The sequence below is a fragment of the Varroa jacobsoni genome, unplaced genomic scaffold, assembly GCF_002532875.2.
Source record: "Varroa jacobsoni isolate VJ856 unplaced genomic scaffold, vjacob_1.0 scaffold_1209, whole genome shotgun sequence".
Classification (NCBI taxonomy): Eukaryota; Metazoa; Arthropoda; class Arachnida; order Mesostigmata; family Varroidae; genus Varroa; species Varroa jacobsoni.
This window is the reverse complement of record NW_019214111.1, coordinates 233239-253348: the sequence shown is the minus strand read 5'-3', so window position 1 is coordinate 253348 and position 20110 is coordinate 233239. Positions and strand designations below refer to the sequence as shown.

Genomic DNA, 20110 nt, shown 5'->3' with positions numbered 1-20110 from the left:
ATTAGAATATGTTAAGTAGCTAACTTACAATGATACTTCAGGAGGTTATACGTTCATGAGTACCAGGCTCGACAGAGGTAAACAAACAACATTGAGTAGTAATGAATGTTCCAAAATCGAATTTATGGTCCGACAAATGACAGCTTATGTTTTTCATTTATGTTGCTGTATGTAGAATATTGTAATTAGCTTATCAGAGACGATAACAAGTTGTCCAAGGACGACATTTTCATTTTAGTTTTATTACGCACATAGAGCGAGCGTCAGATGAAATTTACCTTAACCTTTACCTATGTTGAACTCTACACTACTACGTTCTAATATATCGCATTTCTCTTCGTGAGGTTGTGATACTGACTTGGGTATCTTTGTGGAGTTTCTGAGGAACTTCGGTGAGTTGGGCGCCGACACACAGAACCGTTTTTTTGCCCATCTTCCATATGCATTCGCAGAGCCTGGGGCAGTGGCCGGACTCTTGTGGGATACCCAATGCAAACACTAGAACGGCAATTTTTTTAAATGTATTGCAATTGTTACTAGCAGAGCGCATCCCATAATCGTAATGGAGCTCAATTTGACAGGCGGTCGGCGAGTGAGATGTCTACGAGGCAATTTTACAGCGCTAGAGGTAAAATGATGGATATTTTTCTCTAATTTCTATATAGTTTTTTTTTCAGCATGGATACACAACAAATCACTTCGGTTCAGGTGCACCCTATACTCAAGTAATTCAACTACCTGGAATATTATTACCATTAAATTATATTTGGCTACCTGCTAATTCACATTTGCCCATTTCTGCCGCACCTCACATGGAATGCTAGGCTTGTTTTTTTTTTTTACATTTTGTTAGAATATAATCGAAAGATGAATAACAATATAAGAACATGCGTACTGGAATTAGTTAAAAAAAACTATTATAAAAAAAATGTAGTTACTAATATCCGACAACTGAAGGTACAAAAGCACTGCATTTAATAATACACAGGTACGTTATTATTTTGTTCTAATCGTTACGGGAGCATAGAACTATTATGCAGTGGTCAAATTTGCCTACCATAAGGTCTGCTTGGTTGTACCACTGAAAAAAAAATTCTAAAGATAGCCGACAAGAAAATAACAATAGACGGTAATCCATGTTTCAAGCCTTACGTGCGAAACTAGGTTGGGATTTACTCTAGGCGGCTGATCTATCCTAATTATAGGAAACTGTATCACTGTAGTTAAGTATAACAGTTAGATAATTAATCATTATTTACATCGTATAAACGCAAAATGTAGTCTCGCAAACCGCCAAGTGATTTTTCTTCATATATATAAATCCTGTTTCAAAGTTACTCTGCGCAAGCTTTACTTTTACCTGACGATGGAGCTTGTGTTAGTGGTAGAGATGTGTTAATTTCATGTAGGGGCGTCGGCTGAGTTTCTAATCCCAATACTGAAATAGTCGCCGCGGCCATTAGTAGAACTAATGCTGAAAGAGTACAGGGGTGAAGGAACAACAGGCAGGATTTTAGACGCAGAAACGCCGGTAGTATATTGCCATATTTTCGATACCGGTCGAGCCATTGCAGTCGCAGTTGACCAATGATTGGATCACTGCAATCTACATAATCACAGGTCAATGGCAGTGGATCAGTAATTGCGGTGCGGTAATTCAGCGTCCAATTCGGTGACACGTTTTTACGCGGGCCCATGTTGCCTAGGCGTCAGGTCACATCGTAGAAAGTCGTCACGATGCTGTAAAGTGGTTAGCAAACGTTAGCAAAATTAATTCGTAGAGTACGTTGAAAACGATTTTTAAAGTTGAATAGAAGATGAAACAAACCATTTGTGCGTTTATTGAACTGTATAACTTTGTGATAAACTTACTAAAACCACAATCTACACTTAAATTACAACTTTCGAGTAACTTGACTAGCGTCCGTTTTTGTAGATCCTATATATACACATATATATGCTAGCTTGTCGGATCACATACATATATTGAATGCGCATCTACATCCGCCTTACGAGTGCAGTGACGATAACGACAAATGCCCTGGCAATCTTGGTGCAGAGCAAGGACCTGGAAATTGGGTTCAATTGTACACATGCACACGTTAATGAATTGCTGAATGAGTGAGTAAATTATGTGGATGCTGGGTTAACAGTTATTAATAGGCTGAGGTGCTTTAATCAATCATATCATAACGCATTAACGAACTTCAGAAAAATCTCTACATAAAGAAGTACAGGTGCAGTTACTGATCAAAATCTCTATGTCTTAAGGACTATCGCCCTTTGTAAAATATCTGGGTAAGTTACTACGGTCACGTAACAACTCAAGGCTACGAGTATCTCTGCAATATCGTACACACTCTCCCAAAACTTTCTATGAGGACTGCATATATCTTGGCGTCGCTATATATATATATATATATATATATATATATATATCTCGAACTCACACAGATGATTAGATTGTGGCGAACGATCTTGTCCTTACCAGTTCTCTGGCCTATGACAACATTTCAGGGCAATCGGGCTAGATTTGATCGTGCCCTACTCATGCATTCTCAATTGTCCCTTCTCACATGGGGGTGATGCTTATTGCACTTGGAGATTAACATCACAAAGCCGGGCACGACTGTGGCACACGGTTTGATCTTACGGCTTGTACAGAAAATGAGGTACAGGAGGTGAAGCTATTCGAAGTTTTATGGTTAGCTATTGCCGCACGACCCTATGAACAGATATAGCTCAAGCTCCATAAGCATTCCCCTTGATTACAGCGGCTTTAACACGATGCTATCCTCACTGTTTTCTATTATCGGATGTGCGTCTACATCCGCTTTACGAGTACGGTGACGATAACGACAGGACGGACAGCAGCAAGAAATGTCGTGGCCTCAGTCATCAAATACAATATATTCTTGTATTTGTGTGATGACACCTACTTTGATAGAATTCAAACAACTACCCGCAGGAGTAGGAAGATTCAAGTGAGAACATCTGCCACTGGGGGGCGCAGTACGCAACACCTGCTACTAACCTGTGACACATCTTGTACCCCTTTATGGAGAAATAAAGTGTGCCGTATTATTCGAATGTTAACACTACTATGGCGTCGGGAATAGAGAGGACAGTTACGAGTACTCGTAACTGGTACGGCATCATGAAAACGACAGCAGGTACTGCACGTTCCAATGAAATACGATTCTCTGCTCTTCCCTATCCATTGGAACTAGCATTCGTGGTCGTCATTTGAAGCTGTAAGTCAGGTAGTCTACTGCAATGGGTCACGAAAGTCGTAGTTTGAGACACAGCGGGCAGGCACGAGATGATGAGATCGGCAAAAAATCACTTGAACTTCAATATTATTGTACACAACATGACGAGAAGTTACGCGACACACATATTTTGAATGTGGGAATAAACAGAGAATAGCTGTGCAGTGTTAGGCTGGCACATGGATACTGTGGGTTTTTCAAATATGCTCGCTTTCCGTCATCTCTCTATTGCTTGTTTGCTTCTATATGCTGTTCAAAGGTTCTCTATCTTCTCCGTCTTTTTGTAGTGAAGGGAATCTGAAGTTGGGGCCTCGTGTGATGTATGTTAGTTATGAAAAATACGCATTTTCGACACCTGGTCCTGTTTGCTTTCGGTCGAGGTCAAAAGACTGTACGGTACGGAGCTTTAAAAAGGTGTTCAAAGTTTTACAAAGTCCAGCATTGGCACGGTGGACACTTTTGAAGAAAAGTGGCTGGCGAACAACTCGTGGCTTCCTCATGAGGATAGATTTTGGTCGTCTAACTATCGAAAGACATCTTGAATGTATGTGACTTATTGAAAAATTAAGAACCTAAATGACCCATAAACTCAACAAAATGTAGAGAAAAGCGAAGTTTTTTTATTGCCTATCAAGAATTCGCTTGCCGTCGCGTGACGCACGGTCACACCATGACGGACTTTTACACAAAATTGCTATGGACGACGAAACCTAGTGACTCAGTGTCAATATAATACAGAAAGAAATAGGCAGATTTGGGCCATACCCCTAAACCAAAAGTTGAGCTAGATCTCCATCCTAATGGGGCCATAGATTTGCTTTTTACGGCAGAAATGAAAAACAAGGCGCTCGACAGAAATGTAAATAACTCAGTTATATCAAGTGAACGAGGTTAATGGAAATAGGAAGAGCCCGATACGCACGCAGTCAGTGCCAGACCACACATGGCAATGATCGTTAAAGCTCCCCCTCACGAGAATTTGAGGTGCTTTCACACTTATCCTATAATAATAAGTATATACATATAAGAAAGTATAGTTTTTTTTTTCGATTAATGACGAATGATATATGTGGCCGTACATTTGACATTGAAAAAGGTCTCAAAAACTGTTTTTCGGTACGGGTCGGAAAAAAGTTTTTCGGTACAAGATCTGAAAGTTTCTGATGACATAGAGCGGATAAATCGGAAGGTGAATAAACAATAAAAAACATATGCTAAAATTCCGGTGAAATAATGTGTTTTGCTATTATGGGAACAGCGAGCTATTTTTTTTCTGGAAACTTACTGCTATAGTATAAATAAATAGACGCTTGGAGAAATCATAGAGCCGACGTATAGTCGGCACTGACAATATGTGATTAATGATTTTACATTTTAAGGACTTCGATTCAAAAAGGTAGACAAACATGGACTGGGGTTTCAACGCAGGCCTTCTCTGTGGGATGGTTACATAAACAATAAAATCACTTGTCAGGTGAAGAATAAATTATGAGTTCTATTTCTAGTCTATGCCTGTTTACGTTGCGGGTTAACTTCTTTAGCATACGCTTATCATTCTACTTCAGTGTTACCTACCAGACATAGGCCATTTATCTTTAGATTCGACGCTGCAGTAATACATTATTCTAGTAGAACCTGATTAACATGAGACCTTTACCTACCCTAAACTCGTGTGCCTGTTTCCTTTCCGTTATATCTTAAAACTTTACGTTCTCGTAAACGCTGTGTCAAGTTGCTGCCTTTCTGTGCTCAATAGGCAAAAGAGCTATAAGTCGATCTTCGGAAACTTACTGGAGCTGCGTGTCTCTCAGTGCACTCGACAAAAGTTGTTGTTATTCCTTTAGCAAGCACTGCTCCTACATCCGGAATCATATAAGCAAGATCGGAAAATCCTCGTTGATTCTTTAGTCCTAGGCTCAAGGTGCATTAGAAGAGAGGTTATATGCCTGTATACTTCTGCTAATGGGCAGGGGATGTGTAGCATAGAAACTTCGAAACAAGTCCGAGTAGGCCGTTGGTGTAAAATTAAAGCAGTGATTTAAGAATCTTGTAAGTCTAACTGGATCGCACTTGTCTCAGTAGCTTGTTGTTTACTACCTGACAAAGATTAATGGATAAATTCTGTTATTTTGTTGTATTGATAGACGAAACTACGGGGCGACCAAGCAGTGTTAAAAATGGGTGGTAACATCTTGCCGTTGGTAAGAGGCGGATTTCTCTATATCTGTAGATACTTGTAGAAAAATTCTAAACCAGCGGTGCTAGGTGAGCCATCAACTCATTTATCGAAAAAAAAGCGTATCAAAAGGTAATACAGATTTCAGGCCAGTATTAAAGAAGTATATTGACCCTCTGTATTTCCGCCATGTTCGGCTGTCGTCCTTTCTCAATTTGAGCCGTTGCCCCCTTGATTGCCACGTCTGCCTCTAGTACAGCTTACAGACTGATTTAGTGTTGGTAGCGTTTACTACGCTGCAGTCTAATAGGAGATTTCTGCTGATCATGTACGTCTCCTTGTTTCAATTCTCTTAGAATTGAAACGGGTGATAGTTGCTTTATTGTTTTTTGGTTTCAAAGTTCTCTCAAATCACCGCTGGACCTAGGGTTATCTTTGTTTGTCGAAATTGTAAAAGCTCCTCGGTACGCGATCTCCTAAGGTGCACTGTAGACTATAGAGTACAGAAGGTCCTTTTACGGTTGCAATAGGATGAACGAACCGATGAAGGATCATAAGAAGCAATTCCTACAAGGGGCCTCACGAAAGAGGGTCTGTGATTAGACTGGATTATGGGCCTACCATGAATTGAGATATTATTCACGTGACAGCAGCTGATTATAGATTCTGCTAATGGAAAGATGATATGGGCTTTCACAGGTAGATACACTATATCGTGTCCTTTGCGATCTCGATACATTCTGCAATATTTACCTTAGTAATAAACAGATGAAACGATCGTCGCTGACTTTTAAGGCACCAGGCTTCAGTCTAGTTCCGGGTCTTCTATTATTCCTTGCATTCATAAAGGCATGGCACACATTGGATTCATGCGAAAACCAAGCAGGATGGAGATTGGGTGAAAAAAAAACTGAAAATATTGAAATGTTTTTCCACCTTTTCGTTCTACTTCGTAACTCTCCTTTGTCTAGTTTTATTTTTGTTACAAAAGCGAAGGCGCGGTCGTTGAAGTCGAATAAACAACTGCCGCTGTACTCCAATTTGCTTCCCTTATCTATCGGGTTATTCCTGGGTTGATTCAGCAGTTACCCTTTCCCCATAAGTTCGTATTGCTGAAAGCGTTCATCGACGCCAAAAGTCCACTAATTAATTTAAAGACCGACATTTCCGTCTGCATTTATCAGACTAACATTTATTCATAGGAGCAAGAAACTACTTTATTGTACCCGTTTAAAAGTTGCGCATAAATAGTTGCACGGAACGCGAGACCCATCATCTTTATGTTTTCTGTACAATAACCCGTCACTCTGTTTTTGGAGTGAACCTGTTGTCGTCGAAGCCAGAAACTAGTTTGACAAGCGAAAAACAGTTAATAGAGTTTCGATCTCTACTTGAATTACAGCTTTATACAAAAAAGGCGCGGTGAACGTTACAATACATACGCATTACATGTATCCCCCAATCAAAGAAACATTACGACGCTCTTAACGCTTTATATGCACACCACTGTATTAGTTGAAAGTAGATTTAATATAAAAATCTGCAATGCGGATAAGTTGAAAAGCCCCTCAGGCATTTTTTCATTTACCATCTTCATCATATGGTACTGCAGACGTAAAGATCTTGTCCTCAAACAGACAGCAAAAGGTACGCGGGATACATGAGACACGTGGGGTACATGAGGCACGTGGGTAACGTGTGTAATTTTACGCATAACGTTCGGTTATGCTATGCGTCCAAAAGGTACCATATTGGACGGCATGCATCCATCGTGTCGACAGGGACAATCGGCCAAGAGGCATTGAAAAACACTTTTTTAGATAAAACAAATGTGAAGCGAAGGTAAATGGAAGGGGGATTGTGCCTTGAAAGAGTGAAACAGAAATGAGGAAAATTGGAAAGCAATAATGTGATGAGCAGGAAAATGACAGTGAGGATGAAAAGAGGAGTAAAAGAGAAAAAGACAGGATAAAGGAAAACCAGAGATATGGCTAGTCTTGAGTATCACACTCAAGATAAGTACGATATGTATGTACATAGCTATACGTACAATAGTGTCCCAGCAGCGTTACTTCCATAAGTGAGCACCGCATATAATAGAAACGTAAAACAGGAGACAAAGTGGCGGACCAATCAAATGATGACTATCCTTTGTCGTCGAGCGGCCGAACGCTTTGCTACGCGTTCACTTTCAAAGGAAAAGATTATATGAAACAAGAAAGATAGAATGAAACAATGCTATTCTTTGATGGCTGTTGGATAGACGAGATTTGGCTATAGAGTGAGTTAAGATTTTCTTGTTTCCTTTATCATTGAGAAATATATAGTGATTCTATACAATGATATAGCATTGAACAGTGTATCTGATTTGGGAGAAGGCAGCTTAGTCAGTTACTGATTAATCAGTACTCTAACAGATTGGGGTTCGGGATGATTGAAGACAGCAAGAATATTGATTAGATTGTAGATAAAAGATTCGTACGAGCTATGTTGAACACATATGTTTTAGGCGTATACCGTTACGTTTGGCCTAACCCATAATTGATACTCAAGTAATTTAGCTAATTGACCTGCCATCTGTCAGACTGATAGCGACACATCAATAACGATACCTAATTGCCATTTTAATATAATATAAGTAGAACTCTCATGTATCATCTTCATTGCTTACCTTTTAATTCTTATTAGACCTCCTACGATTGTTCTGCCGTTTCAGGTATATGTTGTGTATATATGTCTTATACTGGCGCATTGGGCACATGAATTTATAACGGCCTTGGCCATATAGAACCATCTATCTTTGTTGATTTAGAGTTCATAAGGTCTCCAGTCTTGTCTTCCTTGGCCTTGTTTTGCTAGTTCACTTCGAGGAAGGCAAGTGAAATATCTGAGCGAACCGTATAACGACGGCACCATACATAGGTTTCGTTTTTTCAACTGCTTCATTATTGTGAAGCCTGTTACTTCATTTTGTCCTAAGGCTTCTATATGCTTCTGTCCAATACTGTACTGCGTAGCGTTTGGTTGACAACCAGCTCAGAGCTATGGAAGATGTCTGATCCAAAATCATTATTATAGCAACAAATTTTGACCCTGCAAAATTTGGGAGTTCCGCGTTACCATTTCCCTATAGCAACACTTGGCCCTCAATTGTTGGCAAACCGCGATAGTTAAAACACGTTATCGACACCTTATTGATAGCAAGTCATCAGCACTGAAAACTACTGTCTGATCCTCAGCCAGTAACTGAAAACCAACTACTCAGCTCCGATCCATTGTAATAGGTTAAAGCTATCTTGCTAGAGAAAACGCTGAGATAAAGCTCTTAGCTTCTCGTTTGCTAACAGAAACGCAAGCCTTTCTTTGCTGAATTTTCATCTTTCAACTTTCTTATATTGTATAGGGACACTGCTAAAGGTTGAGTTTTACTCAACTCTACTGGGCCAAATGTATTTCATCATTGGCACATTGCGCAGACACATGAAACGCCACCGGTTCTCTTTCTTGGATATCATGTATGAGGACATAACTTCGCTATTTCCGTTTCCGGATCATTCTATACGCCTGGCCGTGTCTTTGTGCTTTTGGCCTTTTCTATGCGCTGCTCCCGTATGGCGACTGAAGGAAGTTTCCCCTTATCATCGTCGCCTTTTTTTGCTTTTCTCCTTGTGTCTCAAGTGCTTGCACCCGTAATGGCGCAGTGTGCTTTTGTCGTCTCTCCTGAGCTTTTGTTGCTCCAGCTTTGATTTCCCTCTGCCCTCTTTCGTTAGAACTAGCGCGCGAAGCGGCTGAGTTGAGCCGTGCTAGTGGCGATGATGATGTCCTTTGTTAAGCCGCTACAGTCAAATCGCAGCGTCTATAGTAGCCGTCGGGCAAGATTGCCGGCGAACGCAGGAACGCGCGAGGATCATTGGAACTCAACTTTGGGTTCTCGTCAACGCCTTGACTCGCCGTATTTTCGAGAGTTCCTCAGAGGTTTCCTTTTTCTTTCTCTCTCTACTTTCGCTTAGTTTTCGAATAAGTCATCAGACCCGGAAGAAAAGCAAAGCAAAGCAAAAGTACAGATAGATCTCTTTTCCACCGTCTTCGTGGATTTCCGCCTTTTCCCTCTTGTTCTTCTGCTCCAACTCATTCAAGAAGAACGCGTACTTGCGTTCTAATTACGTACGTGAGTAAGATAGAAGACTGACCCTGTTTGTGTTAGACCGCCTGCGTTTAGTGGCGGTAGGGGGTTGAAGGGGACGGATTGTAAGGGAATAGAAAGTAATACAACTCGAATTCAGTGGCCTCAAGGGAAGACTCGAGCATCGTCAAACCGTGCGCCGACTGAGCGCCCGGGATCCTTCTACTTCTCACGGGGAAAGCCCTCGCGTAGAGTAGCGCCAGTAAAGAGTTTTTTAAACTATGCATTAGAAGTACTCAAGTATAGCCAAATGAATACAATGCCGCTGCGGTCCGAAGGTCTGTACGGTCTATAAGGGCCGTCAAGTATGTCGCATGTAGGAGGACCTAAATCCTGTATACGCAGACTGCTATGTTACGCATAGAATTGTCGTTGTTACTTTATTACCTATTCGTTATTCTTCAAGCTCTACGTTAAATTGGCCATGCTGGTTTGTGATTCGAGAGTTCCATGAGGATATACGTTCTTAAGCAATTAACTGGTTAATTGCTCCAATATTCTCGACTAAAATGAACTTCAATTTAAGTTAATTGAGGACGAAGATGACGACGGCTGTGTTAAGTGCGCGAGGTGGCAGCTTTGCCCGACCATGTCTGAAGAAAAGAATCAGTGAGTCGTGGCCGTGTGCGCAATCGTTCAAGATAGTTGAATCTTCTAGTTTGTTTGTAGATTCGGTCATCCGCATACACGTATCAATGTCCTGTTACCGAGCGACTATCCGCAACGGTGTCGCCGCTGACGCAAATCCTCTTATAACAGCGAAGAGCCGTGAAAGCGGTATCAGATACATAGGCTGGAGCAGAAGGAAAGTCACTGCTGGTTTAGGCAGGAACGCGGATCGGAGTGGCTCAAAGGGAGAATACAATGCTTGAATGGTGTGGTTGGTAAGTATCATGGCCGTGGGGAGCAGCAAGTTGCAGAGTTGAAAGTCGTTTCAGCGGACTATATCAAATGAATTCTCAGGAAGGAGTCTGTCTGGGCAAGACGTCTTCGACTAGGCCGACAGACGCGAGTCGCTTTTAGTCTCTTCTGCTTGACAGACTCTTATGCAAAATTGCTCACGCACGGTAATGCATAGGGAGATAATGAAAGAGACATTCAATTTATATATAATAACACATCCACGCGCCCAAATGTACATGTGCTGGACAAGATCTTTGTCTATGTGTGTTATAGTAGGTAGATTTGGCGTGAAGCGGTCATCGCATCTGAGACAGCAGTGCATACTTAACAACGAAGAACTCGTTCATTATTTAACAGTAAGCAGTGCGTAAAAAGTTTTTTTTCGGAGAACGTTCTCGCAAGAAAATGAATATCTACACAGCGTGAACGAAAGGTCATGAGACATCAGATTTATCTAAACCTAGTTTGGAAGGCAAAGATGTCTCCTACGGAAAAATAACGTAATATAAGTCAACAACGCCGAAGTTTGGTAATTTGGGCCGGAGAGACTGATGTACGTTGCGTGTTTACGAGGCACCTCACGGCTTACTTAGCAATAGAACTTGAAGGGGGTCTAAGGCCGGAAGCTGGAGGCTGATCAATAAAATCTATAATCGACGAATGAGCTGATTCCAACCTATCAACCTAGTTCGTATATCCTAGTTCGTGCAGTACTGGAAGTTGCCTTCAAAACAATACTTCAGAAACATATTAGATGCGTATCGTTGCTTTACGTAACAGAATACAATTAAGCCAAAAAGATTTTCGTTCAGAAAAACAGCTCTCGACTTCAATAGACATCGCTTAGAAACTCGTCTCTATAACTCCACTTTCACGTACCTTATCGTATGCATTATCTACCCACGAAACGTAAAAGCTGTAGTAATATAAATAAGTCCATATTGATCACTATGCCGCGTATAACATTAGCCTAAAACTATCATTACACCAACCCGCGTGGAAGAGAAAGCCTTGTCGAGGGAACTTCGCGACAAGAATAGATCCGTACTATTGGTTCGGTGCGCATATACGACAGATACATGAAGTTCCGCCGAGCCTTACTCGAAAGGTTTCAAAAAAAAAAAACAGTAAACATTTTATGCGTTAATCTGTCTCTTTAGTAAATTAAATGAAATAGTTATTTTCAATTTTGGATTTTATGCAATCGCTCTATGTGTGGATGTAAACAAAACCATCCATCCGACAGCGTCCGTTCAGCAAACGCCAACGATTTCGTCGATACTCTATTAATAAGCTAACGCAGAACAACTATTTATGATGTCCTTCTCAGAGCACCATAACGAATACGCACCTTCGTCGGGCGATATTGGCGTAGTCCGTACGCTGGAACCAGCGTTCCGTGACAGAATCATCATATTAACACAGGCACAGTTTCCATCCCTGATGATTTTTTGCTTCACAATGGTTGAACCATGTCGGTTATTAGCATAGGTGTTAACGCATTCAGCAATTGGCCAACGTTATTTTTTTTACCGTTCCTTACTAACACTACCGCCACTATCAACGACAACGATAACAATCGACAAGGAAGGGCTATCCAATAGCGATTCTAACTCATATTTTCTTCCCACCTTTCTTGTTATGCTTGTTCCTCAAGTGAAGGATTGTCACGGATTGGGTTTAGTTAAACCCACATTATTGCAACAGATGGATGCTACACGCTCTCGGGTACCGCCACAGCCTGATCACGACCCCTCCGAGGGGGATCTGAGGAAGCCAGCTTGCTCTTATGGATATCAGCCTTTTGTTTTTCATTGCCCGCTCCTACATCTTTGCCCTTCTCTGACTCCCTTTCTGTTTCGTTTTGCCCGTCTTTTTCTTTCTGTTTTTTGACGATGCCTGTTCGCGTCGGAGTTGTGACCACGTGAAAATTTTGCCCTTTGTCAGGTAGCTACTATCACCGCCACCGCGCTCACCCAGGGAATTTCTTCTCGATGACAATCTGGTCACACGTGCAAAACTGTTATTCCAAGTAGCTACTTTTGGCAGGTGCATATAGCCGGTTTACGGTCGGTATCTGAAACAACAGGTGACAGATGTTAGGACATATGGGTAAATGAGTTCGTAGTTCGGAACAACCGGGACCAGCTCTCGAGTTTGTTCTCTGCTCGCGCAATCCTTGAAACACGCATTGAACAACGTTGTCAGTTTATGGCAGCGACGTCAAGTCACTGCCACTTCGCGGTAACTCTCAGTCGCCTGACAGACGGAAAAACAACTCAAAAAGGTGCCAAAAAAAAGTATTCGATTCCTTTCCAGAAGCAAGATCATAATTTTACCAAAATGAAAAGGTGAAGCACTTATTTTTTTGCGTCTTTTCTTTATGCCACAGAAATGATGCTTGAAAAAGGAAAATTTAATAGTAACAAATATTATCATAAGATTCACCGTAAGAGATTTTACCGTCTTCGACCGATATAGAAACTTATAAACTAATCGCAATGGCTAGAAGCTTAATGTCCCGTACCTTATGTTGAATGATCTATTCTAAGTATTAGAAGGGAGCCAGTTCATCCAAATCCAGACAACATTCTCATCACAACGGAAAACAATGCGTCACTAATAACCAACATCATCATTTGATTAAACGTCAGCTTTTATGCAAAATTTTCGTGTTGGGCTAAACAGTAATAACGCCATAAGGAATCAACGGCTTACATTTTTAGCAATTTATAGAAAATCTGCTGAAGATCTAGTTTTTCTTAATTTACGGTAGCTTACTTCGATGACGGTAAACTTTATGTTTAAAAACCGATATAATTTTGCAGGTAAGCTAGAAGATACTAAGTAAAATTTACATTTGAAGGGCTCAAACATTTATCAAAATGGCTGAAAAACCATTCTTGACAGATGTGATTGATTTTTTTAATGCATAAATTAACGGTCATTTGAAAGGGAACAATATCAGCTACCAACTGGACCGTCGCAAAGGCCTATTGCATCTGCTTACGTCCCTTGAACTTTTTAGTAGCTTACATCTCTTCTTTCTTCTTCGCACGTAGCGTATCTGGACGACACCTACACAAGTGTTGGACCCACCGTTATCGTTTGACCCACATTACTACTGGGAAGTTATTTGCCGATTGACGAAGGAATATTTCAAATATGATTAATGGATGTTTTAAATTTAATTGTAAAGTTTTTGTGACCCCAGTTAAACAGATGGGCGACAACGTTCGCTGGGTCTGAGGCGAGATGGGGCAACAGGTTTTTTTTTTAACCAAAACTTAAAACAATTGTAGGATTCCGAGATCGTTCCAGCTAAGGCTGCTATTATATACATATGGTAAGAAAAAAAAAAACTAATATATTGATTTGGTGATAACAAAGATATTCTTCTATGAGAAATGATTCGGATCCGTTCATGTCGACTTGAATCACCAAAGCTCTATCCATAGGCTATCAGTCGCAGTAGTTCATTGTGGTAGAAAAACGCATTCTGCAGACAGGGTTTAGCGGCAGTCTAGATCTATTCTAAAGTGTGGATAAGACTCGTGTATGATGATTTTATTTTTATTTTAGCGATAATGCAGATATTCTCTATAGACACTTGGGTTATAATTAGAATTGGCTGAGTCAGTGAGTGGACGGCCAACTTTCTGCTCGAGTTCGAAACCCGCTTGAAATCCTGCCAACGACGCATGCAACATGCGTGAATCATTTTCTATACATACAGAGATTTGGATATGGTGATCCGGCGAGTTTTCGTTTATGTCTGACTGGACATATTCTTACTAAAATGTATCAAATTTGTGTTAACATCATTGGGCTTCTTATTTTCCCCGATTTATAAAAGCCTAAGTAGCACCCGAAGATTCATGCAGAATCAGAGATAGAAGAAGCAATTTAAGAAGAACCACTTTATAGTCAGTGTTGTCGTTGTCAAGTCTGCCAAGACCATGCGCCGTCCCGACATAGGATCTCTATTCAGAAACGAGAATGGAGTGAGTCAACGCCATAATGCCGTAATGAGATAGCCAACCTTGAGGATAGTTGTGGGTATTGTATTAGAAGATCGTTTGCCCTGACCTCGTCAGCCAGCTGCAAAGCTTTATAGTAGAAGGTCAGTCGATAAGTAGTCTGATGAAAATTGCTCGCAGTAAGCCCAATTCTACATGATACTAACAAAATACACCAATACGGCCATTAAATGCTATTGTGATCTGAAGAGACGCGGCCAAGCATGTGTACGGTGTAATGTTTTGTACTCAAATAGCCTGAGCGAGCCATTGGATTGCATTTACAAGCTTTTCTATTTTACTGCTTAAATGTTCACATTCATTTAATAATAATAATAACAACAAAAATGAATTTTCATTGTCGATCTATTTGTCCTCTATTTTTCGTTTTTTCGTGGACTGTGTTTAATTTTTTATACCGTTTCTCCATTTGGGAAACGCACGATATCTGCCACTAATTGAAACCTACACAGCAAATGTCCAGATATGCGCTCGTGTTAATTATTTCCTAGTTGCTACGCTGAAAGCCACGTAAGTATGTGTACGGGCCTATTCGCATTCAGCAACGAATAATGAATCTTATGCTGTCGCCGTTTTGTGTATATATATATATATATATATACATATATATATATATATATACATACATATATATATATATATATATATGTATATAAGGCGCATAGATAGACGTCTGTTACAAATGGGAAAAAGGCTCCGGTTAGCGACGTGCCCTTCATTCGTCCCCTCTACGTCACGTGCTTACGAAGGGAAATACGTATACGCAACTATTCAAAGCAAGATAGTAAATTCTAGCGTTTATTGTAAGCTAATTTATCAAGCCAAGGACACTAATTATGTGGAATCTACCTTTCGTAATACCCTTAGCTTTACATTCACGGTTCTTAAAGTCAATGACAATGCATAGAAAAACATTAAACGTAGAGGACGTAACGAATACGCAATATGGGTGCTTTAACTAAATCCGTACTAGATGACTACAGCCATAAACGATATCGAGCAAAAGGTGATCGTGTAAAGACTACGACATTTAGGTCATGTATCGTGCCTATCAAATTGCCTCAACTCACTACATTTTTACATGTCTGTGCATTTCATCGTTGATACTCTACAGGAAAGAACTGTTTACGGATGATACCGAGGAACGTTGATATCAAACATCCATACGTAAAAGTCAGTGATGCTTTGCCATCGTCGCCCATTTCGCCATTACGAACTGATTAAAAATCCCAAAAAAACTAGATAGAATAAGTGTCTTTTTCTTAATTAACTTTAAGTCAACTTATCCGTTTCAATTATAGGAGGGAACTAACTGCATGTGTATCCGTCTGAGGAAGTTGTCCTCGTGATGGTGCAGTGATTACGTGTTTCTTTTCTAAAATTAAAGTCATATAGTAATAAGATGGTCCAGATTCTGAATCAGGGGTGACCCCTTCGTTCTATGCTAGAAAAGGCCAATCGTTTGAAACAGCCCTCGGCGATAGTAACCGAACTCGGAATATCATTATTGACCCCAATAGGTGCAAGAGTTAAATGGGCAGCACCTTTTGTCGACCGCTAATCCTGCCCTATCTATCACCTTATCCGCCTCCATTCTTTTGGCTCGATTCACGTCAGAGCACTTGCAATCGCCAGCTAATGAGATCTTTCAACATTTCGTCATTCGCAAGGCACCTATTCTTCTATTGAGTAACCCACTGTCGGCTTGTCCTTTGGCAAAAGTGTACCTTTAACGGCCTTGGCAACCTGCAACGCTGTTCACGACAGCATCCGAACTCTTTGCAGCATCGTACGCTAAGGCAAGCGGTGTATTCATCGTTTGAAGTGCTATTCAAACCAGAGACAGATTTCTCACGCAAACACTTCCCTAGGGATAAACACGAACGCAAAGCATGTATACGTTCACGTTATATTCGCTCACAACTGCATGGACGCCCCTTGAACCGATCAATAGCGTTCCCTACCTGACGAATTGATTGCCGTAAGGTTAAACGCTTCATGCCCGTACATCGAGAAATGGAAAAGGACAACGTTTACAATACGCTTAACATGATCGGCTTGGCTCGCGGTCGTAAAGCGCGCTGCAGTTAATCGTTGACGGTTATCGTGCTACCGGAAACGGTGACGTCAATAGCTTCCAGAGGTTGGATGTGGTGATGACCATGCTGGCGGCAGAAATCGCGGCCGAGCCCAATTGGACTATGGTAAATAGTTCGAAGTCGTCCGGTTTGAGTCGCTTATTCGCCCTTGTCGGCAACTATTGTGTTGCCTAAGGGCTGATATCGAACGAATAATACGGACTAACTAATAAACGAAGTTAACTCTTATTCGAAAATAAGATGACTCGGTGGGCTAATTTGAATATGGAAAAATCATGTCACGAGATAGTGTATAGGCTATTTATATTTGATTTGTTTCCCTTTGAAACAATTTCACCGGCTGTAAAAATAATAATAATAAGGTCACAGTTGATGGGAAAATGATAATAGTTGGTGTGGAACCCTTTGCCAACAAATGAAAGGAACCTTTATAAGCAAAATGTTTTGTTCGATGTTCTGTGCATCCCAATGCAATAACACATGAACTTCAGAGGGCAAGCTCAAGCATACGGGAGGTGGTCGAATTTTCATTAAATTCTCTACTATAATCATGGCATTACGTCGTCATCCTTAACGCTACAAGAGGGCAAATATATGCCCTATATATATATATATATATATTTCCATTCAGTGCCGTGCTCGATGTCGGATCGCGCCTAGCTTTGTTTGTCTTGATAATTTTTTCCTCGGATATATAATTCTTCAGAAGAAGATATATAATTCTTCAGTGATGATTATTGCATGAATGCAAAATTGCGGATTACGTATTCACAAGCCAATTGCAGATTTCAACAGCTTTGACTTATCGAATTGTAGCCAATTTTATGTTGTAGAACGTGTACGAATGATAGTGATTTTTCTATGGCGGTGTCAAGACCTAAACCAAGAACCTAACGCTCGTTGATTGTATGCAGTCTCCTTTAACAGTTATATCGGGAATAATTGCTTCAATAAGAAAGGTACGAGAGCCCGGAATTTGATCAAATTTTTCTATATTCGACAAATTGGTGCACTACAGCTCTTTTTTAGTTGTGCCACCGAGTAGTAGTATGCATATATACGTATACGTGTGTACGTATTGCGCTAAATATACGTACAGGCATACGTACGTATATGTAGCGCAATAAAGGTCGTTTAGTACTAGGACAGCCATTATTTTGGGTCTGTTAAATGTAAAGGCGATATTGCGACCAACAACAGTGTCACTCTATGGAGACATTCCCACTCTCACGTAGCTTGCTGTTTGAAATGTCAAAAAAGCTACGCTTTCAAGGAGTTTCGAAACTGAATGTATTCCATGGAAATGAAATACGTTAACATCGCTCTTAATAAACATTTCACCAGCGCTACAGCTTCCTTCCACCAGCGACCGCGGACAGCGCAGCTACCAGTATCACATTATTTAACCTAGCCACCGGTACCCGTAGAAAACACCAGCACGCAACAACCCTTCCTAGGCCGGACAGTTTTCCAGACAAATCAGTCTGACAGATTCTGCCCAAGGAACTTCACAGGCCTGAGATATATGTTAGTCCCGTGCGACCTACTCTAGGTAAGCACCGGTCAGCAGTTTCTCTCACTCGGAGGTCGTTACTAACTAACTTATCAGTAAATCCTCTGCCCACCACGTCGACCTCCACCAGAAACTGGGTTGATAATTCAACCAGGTCGTCCATACAATTAACAGTTTCTCTATCGTTTGAGAAATGTGTGAGCAGAAGTACGTGTGGTACAACAGGAGCATGCCCGCAAGCCGTTTCGACGTCCTGTACAAATATTGATAACCAATTATCATTGGAAAGCAACACTTTGTACACCTTTGTGGGAGGCTGTGTAATCGAAGTACGGTCGAGTAAACATGCGATCTCTAGGTGTTTTTTTCGCCAGTTTTACACATTGGATGCATGTGAGGCCTTCCTCGGTCATCATGTCGTCATATGATTAGGTGGGCATTCGCGGAACTCAAACGAGCGAGGGGGGGGGGGAACGTCGATATGCCCTATATTAGGTTCAATGTGCTGTTAGACAGTACTCGCGCCGGGTCGAGTACTTAACCTACACTAGGAACGTTTAATTACGAGCATTCTTTTCGTCTTCGTTGTCGAGAAACTTTTTTGATTTAACACTGCCCGTTACCTTATGTTAGTTACCTGAGATTCGAATCAACTACGATTGCTGAAGAAGTTAGCAAACATCAGCCCAGTGGTCTAAGGTGGACCAGAATTGGAAATATCCATAAGGTGATCAATAATAGGGATAATAAAAAGCATAGTACCTATTAATATCTCTATTACTACGATTCATCCTTTCTTTTTCTCTTAATTATTCTTATGGTCATTGTTATTAAATAAACAAATAATATACTTATTCGTGATCGATTTGTTCAATTTAGTCATTAACAATTCAGTTACTGTCGCCAAGAACTCCACAAACAATTCCCTAGATTAAAGTTGATCTGCCTCTTAAATCTAGATCAGCAAAATCTGATTGCCCCATTGGGCAACACTCAACACAGGTGCATTTCTTCTGTCAAAACCATCGGCCCCACACTGCCGGTCCATATACATCAGTCGACTCAATACGACCAGATGCTAGAAGGAGCACAGGTCCTTTTTCTGTGTGTGTTTTTTTTTCTGACTTGCCCAAAAACGCGCGACTAATCATACCTCCATCTTTCAGGTAACCTTAAAAGGACGGTAGACGCGGGCAACCAATTTTAAATTTACCGCCACGCCCACTCTTGCATCAGGCGGGATGTTCGAAAATACTTAAAACGCGATTATTGGTCGAGTCGTAACGAAAATACATCGATACTAATGCACCCGCTCGTACAGCTGCGTTGCAGACGGTTTGCAGCATATTACCAAACATCTAAAGAACTGAATGGATAGATTTGTCTGGTCGCTGTCCGCTACATGCCGAATCAGATAGAAATCGTCATATAGCTTTTACTCGCTTACTGCACTAAATAGCATGGAGCTGCTGATGCTTACGTCCTCGCCCATAAAATGTCCAAAGTAACCCCGTTCGCCGGCTGTAACAAGTTAGAAGTCTGCGCCCCCATCTGACTCCAACGCGGGTTATGGACACTAAATACGCTTTGTAGCTCTTTGTCATTTTGTAGATGGATAAAATACTTAAAATTCAAACGGAGAACCTGGGAAGAACTTATCTATACTTGTCGCTCCTTAAGAATATTTCGGTGTTATGCCTATCCAAGTTAGTGAGTCAGCATAATTTTAACACCCACTACGGTTGGGTTAGTTTCATCTTAACACACTTTGTCGGGGTCCTTCGATTAGACCCTTCATAGCGACCTCAGCCGTGGAAACGCCATCAGCAGTCTACAAGATATTCACTATCCGCGCGCTATTCCCGTCTCTAAGTAACGCCAAGGAGCGACCCAGAACTAAAGCCGATTTCGTCAACGCCAACAT

The 20110-nt window shown here is 40.9% G+C and overlaps 1 long non-coding RNA gene across 1 annotated transcript in view; it reads right to left on the bottom strand.

Moving 5' to 3' along the window:
* Positions 1 to 407: 407 nt before the first annotated feature.
* The window catches only part of LOC111267686 (uncharacterized), a 68950-nt gene continuing 49247 nt past the window's right edge, over positions 408 to 20110 (bottom strand). Inside the window, exons 2-5 of the long non-coding RNA XR_002684780.2 lie at positions 11886 to 12611; positions 1982 to 2068; positions 1361 to 1740; positions 408 to 498 (exon numbers count right to left, since the gene is read on the bottom strand). This is a non-coding gene — a long non-coding RNA (uncharacterized LOC111267686). The remainder of the gene's footprint in view (positions 499 to 1360; positions 1741 to 1981; positions 2069 to 11885; positions 12612 to 20110) is intronic.